Here is a 5,741-nt window from a genome sequence, read left to right as displayed (position 1 = left end):
GCAGAGGCAGCAGGGCAGGGAGGCTGTGGCTGCCTGTCTGCGGGAGTCCCCCAGCCCTGCCGTGGGAGCGTGCCTGCAGACGGGGTCATTTAAACACATGTTAGCGGGCTCCAGAAGGAAAACATGGAACACCAGAGAATAGAAAAAACAGAATGAGATCTGGATTCGACTTTCTCACTTGCGTCCAGCAAAAATTGTGGCAATATTAGTAACCTGTTTCCCTTCGAACTTTTCCTTTTGAAACCACTGCATTTGCAATGATTGCAAAAATGAGACAAAGAACTCCCACACCCTTTATTCAGATTCACCATTTTAATGCTTTGCCACAGTTGCTTTATCATTGCCTTTCTATATATAGCACATTTTATATACTTTATATAGAGTCTATGCTATATAATAAATAATATTGGATTTTTTTCCCTGAAACTCTTGAGAGTTTGCTGACAATCTCCTGCCTTTTCACCCCAAGGTCCTTCAGCATATATCTTCCGAAGACAAGAATGGTCCCTTCCATTACAATGAATTAAAAATACGGAGAAATTAACTTTGACTTGATAGGGCTATCTAATCTACAGGCCGTATTCAGATCTCTCCAGTTGCCATAATAAATGTCTTCACATCGGTTTTCCCCCTGATCCGGAATGCAGTCCAGGACCCTGTGTTGCATTGAATTGTCATGTCTCTTTAATCTCCTTCAGTCCGGAGCACTTCGTCCCACTTTCCTGGTCTTCCACAACATTGGCACTTTTGAAGACTTCAGGCCAGTTGTCTTTCAGTACGAATTAGATTCAAGTTATGCATTTCGGGCAGAGATTCAAGGTAAGAGGTGCTTTAAGTACCTCAGACCGGAGCTGTGTGTTGGTTGCTCCCGTGATAGGTGCTGTAAACTTTGATTGCTTGGTTGGTTAATAGGAGGTCCCCAGGTATCTTCACTGTGAAGTTACCATTTTTACCACTGTGGTTAATAAGTCGTGTGTGGGAAAGACTATGAGACCGTGTCGATCTCCTGTCCCTCTCTAAACTGTCATCCAACAGTTTTAGCATCCATTGATGATTCTGAATCCATCTTCACTCTGATGGTGACAAAATGGTGATTTTTCTAAACCTGTTCTTTCCACATTTATCAGATGGCATTCCACTTTAAGAAAGAGGTCTCCTTCTATTCCCCATTTATTTATTTATCATCACTATGGACTTGGGGATCCTTATACAATTCAATGAATTACAACCCATTGCTGCCATCGTTCCTTTTGATGCTTAGACTGTCCCCCGTGGCCAGTGCGAGCTTCTTAAGCCTGTCCCAGTGGCCTTTCGAGGCGTCCTCCTGTTCTGTGAGCACTTCCTTACTTGCTGACATAACGAGATGCCCCAGAGTCATCCTGGGCTTTCTCCCCTTCAGCTCCGAAATCAGCCATTTTTTTGAGGAGCGTTGGTTTACCTTAGTGGTGCATAATGTTTAGAAACGGACATCTAAACACACATAGTGTGCTCAGCTATTAGCAACTTCTTACAGAGGACCATGAAGGTCAATCTAGAGGTCTTTCTCTCGGGGGAGAGAAGGGTCGGGTGGGTTTCAGAGAAGGAGTTTCTAATTGATCACACGGCATTTATATTTTATACTTTACGTATTTAATTTATGTGTTAGCAAGAACAGGGAAAATGGTATTGACACTGCCCCTATTTTCATTTCCAGATGAATGGTCTTGCGATGGCTGTGGCTGAGGTTGCGCTGGTTGCTGCTGTTCCGTAACCCCAGGTGTCGTCCGGTGTCTGGGGCGTAAATACCTCGAATCCAGCCGCAACTGACCACCTCTCTGACCGCTCACGAAGGCTGCGTTTGTCGGTAAATGTAAACTAACCCAAGCTGGCTCTTTCTGTACTCCTACTTTGGGGCCAGGACACGGTAACCCAACAAGGGCAGTGGTAACACATCTGGCAGTGAGTATTCACGCAATCACGGGCCGCACCGGACAGCTGGGACTCAGGCCGCTCAGAGCACTCAGCCCACCCGCTACCCCCACTACTCGAATAAATGTTCCACGTCCTCTAAAAGCTCTTTCAAAATACTCACAGACTCTTTTCCATCCTTTCTAGGTCCACCTTTAAGTACAGCTGCGTTCCAACTCATGCCTTCTGTTGGCTGAACCTCCCCGCATAAACCAAAATGTTCGGTGACATGATATTTTCGCAGACTACAGTCAACATAATTGGCGGAAATAAATGCAATAAGCAACACCTCTTGGGAGCCGTCTATTCCCGTTGTGGGCCAGCTTCAAATCCGAAGTGGAGTGATCAGCCCAAATTTCCGCAGTTTGGTGGCATGAGGAAAAGAAAATACTTATTCAACACGAGTGAATTTCCTTAAGCATTGTGAAAAGATTGCTGTCAACAAGCTGTATCTCATGCCACTTTAACTTCTAAAATCCCGCTCCCGATTTAGAGCAGCTGCACCGGGAAATGGCGTCCATACGATGTCCAAAGAGACATCCCTGCCTCTTAACTAAATAAAAACCGAAACAAGCATTCTCAGCCGGTTATAGAGTAAAATGTGACCTGCATTCCATCCGTAAAGAGATCTGCCACCACTACGTCTGTAATTTTTATCACTGAATGCTAAAATTGTTTTCATGTTCCCGTACCTTTTGCTCCTAAATTTTCTTTACGATGTACACGCGTTGCCTTTGCCAGAGGCTCAAAAGATAATACTAAACATGGGTGTATAGGCACTGGGAAAAGAAAAGGACCCGTCACCCTAGCGGCTGTTGCAGGCCCCAAAGGAGACGCTGCCGGGGTAGTGCGGGACGGCAGTGGGGAAATGACATTCAGTTAAAAGTCCCTTTTTTGGTGGTTTTGTTCTGTTGCGGTTGTTTGTTGCAAAGACATAACATTTCTTTAAACGGCAACTATAGGCTATCTCGTGAGTTTTTCACTTCACAGTGTTTTCTGCCAATGCTCAGAAGAGAAGTTTGCATTTTGAGAGATTATGTTAGCTGGCCGAACCCCAAGAAGACATCAGCTGCCTCTGGGCTCTGGAAATCTGAGTCTCCCTCTGCACGCAGAGCGGAGGGCCCATGAGTCGGGTGGCAAGGAAGGTGTAAGGAGGCCGCCTCAGAAGGGGGGGTTGCTCTGGCCACCACGAGCCCCAGACAGTCCCCTGCACTGCTCTATTTCAATACATCGAAGAGGTGCATTCATTCAACAACCGTTTTCTCAAGACCTACCCTATTCCGGAAACTCTGCTAAGTATCAATAATACAAAGATCAATATGGTCCCTGTCCTCAAAGGTTCGGAACAGGAAGGACAGGATGAGGGAAATTGTACATTTACAGAAGAGAAGGCTTTCTGAGTAAAAGGTCTTCTAAAGAGAAGGAAAGGGAAAAGAATGAGTGAAAGAAGAAGGATGGCAGGAGAAAAGGAGGGGAGGTATGGAGGGACAGAAAGGTCTATGTGATATGTGACCACAGTTCCTAAGCACTTTGATAAGCCAACTACTTTAGCGCAAAGCACTTCAACGCCGAGGAAAAAGTCCACTCCTTTGCCTTAATCATTTCTAACATCGAACCAATACTGATATCACAGTCCCTCCAGTTACCATCCCCACAGGAAACACTTGGCTACAACTGCATTTCCTACAACCTCAAGCACTCACTAGTCTATCAAGGGCGCTGGCATCTCGCTTTGTCCTGTGGGGGACAACCTGTACTCCCGACAGTGTGCAAAGTGGGTGGGTGGTAGAGAGCATCCGGGGGGCTGTTGACCTTAAGCACTCTTCAATAGCCTGGCCAGCAAGGTAAAAGGTGTCTGTCGCAGAAACCGTGGGTGCCCCTGCCCCTGCATTCTCAGCATTTACCACTTTCCTACAGGCTGGCCCAACTTCCCAACTGCCAACTCCCTCAACTCTTTCCCTCAGGGCTTCATCCAAGCTGGATCCCACTCTTCTCTCCCACCAGGCAGTTTAGAAGCACTGGGGAGTTAGCGGCCTCCCCCAAAGGCAACTCTCAACCAATGACCAAGAGGAGTCAGTGGAGAAATACCCCACTCCCTTCCACCGGGGCATGGTCTGGAGACACGTGATCCACACTGGCCCTCAGAGTTCTCGGCGGGGACAAGACCCGGATGCCCACCGTGGTACTTGTGCGAGAACGTGCTGTTTATTCACTGTCTTCACGTCCCTATCTGACTCCCCTTCCTGTGCCTCCCGGAACCACCTCCCAAGTCAACTACTTGCAGTGGAATCCTTATCTCAGCATCCACTTCTGGAAGAACCCAAACTAAGACAGCATCCCACCCTAGACAGCTTCCCATTCAAATTGGCTGTCAGGTCTCCTAAATAGGATGAGTGCCCCCAGCCAACTGCACAAACACAGCATTTCATTTCAAAGCTTGTTCAAAATATGTGTTAATGCACCAGAACCCAAGAGCTAGAGTCTGGTAGGTCCTTTGTTGATTATATACTTCTGTTGCATGGATAGATTAATAGAGTTAAGGATTTGCATATGCCTCGATCATTCAATTTAGATAGTACATCGCTTACTTCCAATTTTTTTTGTTTTTTTTTAAGTTTATTTATTTATTTACTTAGAGAGAGAGAATATGCACAATCAGGGGAGAGGCAGAGAGAGAGGGAGAGCGAGAGAACCCCAAGCGGGCTCTGCATTGTCAGTGCAGAGCCAGATGAGGAGTTTGAACTCACCAACTGTGAGATCAGGACCTGAGCCAAAATCAAAAGTCAGAGCCTTACCCAACTGAGGGGCACCCAGGTGCCCCTTCCAATTTTTTTTCTTAAACGCTTAGATTTTTCTCATATTCCAAGCCACCATGGCATATTTAAAACCACTGTCTATTACAAATCATAACATTAAAAAACTTAACAGCGTGTAAATCATTTTGTTGTTAGTATTTACTGTAAAAAATAGTGGATTTTATGTAAGAAATTAATAAACAATACCCACTTTAGCTTTTTGTGAAATATGTGTCTTTTAACAATAAAATTGCTACATGTGCCCTAAAGAATCACGTGAAAATGATAGGCAGAAAAATAATTATTTACGCCTACATACAAATTGTTGCTTTTAATATCTGGGTCCGGAGGTCAGACGCATCTGGGACCTCCCGGTTAAGAATCCTGGCCTTACAATAAAGGAATACAGCATTTTGGAAGTGGTGCAAATAGCATCTGAATTGTTTTTAATCATAATTGCACAAAACTAATCAGATACACTGCGAGACTCGATAACAGACACAATTCCTCTACTCGGTTGTGCTGATGGTCTGCTGTAGATGAGACGTACGTGAAAATCCAAATCGGTATCTAGAGCTTTCTATACTCTGTATAAGATGAAAGGCTCATTGACATGTTAATACTGAACAACACTGACGGCAGCCCAGCCTTATACCACCTTCTCCTGTCACCACAGCAAGAAACGGCCTTCCGTCTCAGAACACCCCAAGCTTTCCAGTCCCGTGTACGTGGTACCAGCATTCCCTGCTTTGTGTTGGTGGAGGGCGTCTGGTCTCCTCTCTCCCTGCTAGATCAAGGCCATCTGACACCTTTCTTTTTTTTCTCACCCAGACTACAAAACAGCATCTTGCTTTCTACTTAATAAACATTTGGCGACGGAATGAACTAACTCACTGGTCTTTTTGAGGTAATCATTTGGAAAAACGGGCCAAGTGATTCCAAATAGCAAACGCTATCTCTATTCATCAACCCAGTGGCTCTAGACATCGTACTTCCTCG

General features: G+C 45.4%; 1 long non-coding RNA gene across 1 annotated transcript; it reads left to right on the top strand.

Annotated features, from left to right (window-relative positions):
* Positions 1–475: 475 nt before the first annotated feature.
* LOC125933655 (uncharacterized) lies at positions 476–2,718 on the top strand. Its single transcript, XR_007461047.1, has 3 exons — positions 476–819; positions 1,694–1,843; positions 2,095–2,718. It is a non-coding gene; the product is annotated as an uncharacterized LOC125933655 (long non-coding RNA).
* The last annotated feature ends 3,023 nt before the right edge of the window (positions 2,719–5,741 follow it).

The sequence above is a fragment of the Panthera uncia genome, assembly GCF_023721935.1.
Source record: "Panthera uncia isolate 11264 chromosome A1 unlocalized genomic scaffold, Puncia_PCG_1.0 HiC_scaffold_16, whole genome shotgun sequence".
NCBI lineage: Eukaryota > Metazoa > Chordata > Mammalia > Carnivora > Felidae > Panthera > Panthera uncia.
Note: the sequence above shows the minus strand (reverse complement) of the source record. Positions and strands in the feature narration are given on the sequence as shown.